Here is a 1066-nt window from a genome sequence, read left to right on the forward strand (position 1 = left end):
CAGCTTGCTAGCTTTTAAGATCCCAGTTGCTACTCGCCAAAGTGGGAGGTGGAACAATGTTTTGTATAGTATGTTATGCCAACTGAGCTTGATGTTCCCTGCAACTATGGTCCCAAGCCTGCAGGTTCAACTACTTGGTCCCTTAAAGAAATATTTTTAAAAGCCAAAAGAAATGTGCATAAGAAAAGGGAAAAGAAAGAAAGAAAGAAAAACCTGCAGTATCTGTGGAAGGGGCAAATAGAAAAAGAGATAGAGTAAGAGAATAACAAAGAATAAAATGGGGGGAAAAAAGGAATGGGTAGAACCACGAGAAAGAAAAAAATGGGAACCAGGAACAAAGAAGAGGGAAAAAACTGAAAACTAGAACTTGGGAAGGGAAGAAGAAAGAATAATAATAATAAAGGACAATAAAAAAGAATAAGAATAAGAATTTTAAAACAGACAAACAAATTAAAAAAAAAAAAAAGTGGAGAAAACATCTAGGGCACTCAGGCTCTCTCAGAGCACACAGACTTGGATGGAACTCCTGCCAGCCCAGAAGGTGGGTGGGAGTGAGGGATGACCGCACCGCCATTCACCAAACAGGTGTGGGGTAAAAGAGTAACAAGGGGAATATTGCACCTTTCCAGTGTTTGTGTCTGGAATGTGCTTGTGGTTCCTGGCAAGTGGATTCTATTTCTATGTCCCTGGAATCTGAGAAAATGTTGTCACTTTAAATACCAAAATGATCAAACTGTTTGTAAACATTTAAAATGGCTGCACCCTTCAGACAACCAAAAGTCCACCACTCAGCCCATCTCCCTCTTTGCTGCTTCCCCCTTTACTCACCAGCCACCAGTACAATCCTCCATACAGCCCTTGGCTAGCAGGGCCAATTTTTAGGTTAATTCTTATGTCCTAACACCACTTGGCAATATCCAAGCTGTCCATGCCATCAGAATTGCTAACAGAGAAGATTGAGGTTGTCAAGGAATTCACGTTGCTTGGTTCTACAATCAATGCCAACGGAAGGAGCAGTCAGGACATTAGATGACGTATGTTGTTGTTGTTGTTGTTAAGTGCCGTC

Source organism: Orycteropus afer, unplaced genomic scaffold (genome assembly GCF_000298275.1).
Source record: "Orycteropus afer afer isolate SDZICR_OR568_19922 unplaced genomic scaffold, OryAfe1.0 scaffold00092, whole genome shotgun sequence".
In the NCBI taxonomy this organism is placed as follows: Eukaryota; Metazoa; Chordata; class Mammalia; order Tubulidentata; family Orycteropodidae; genus Orycteropus; species Orycteropus afer.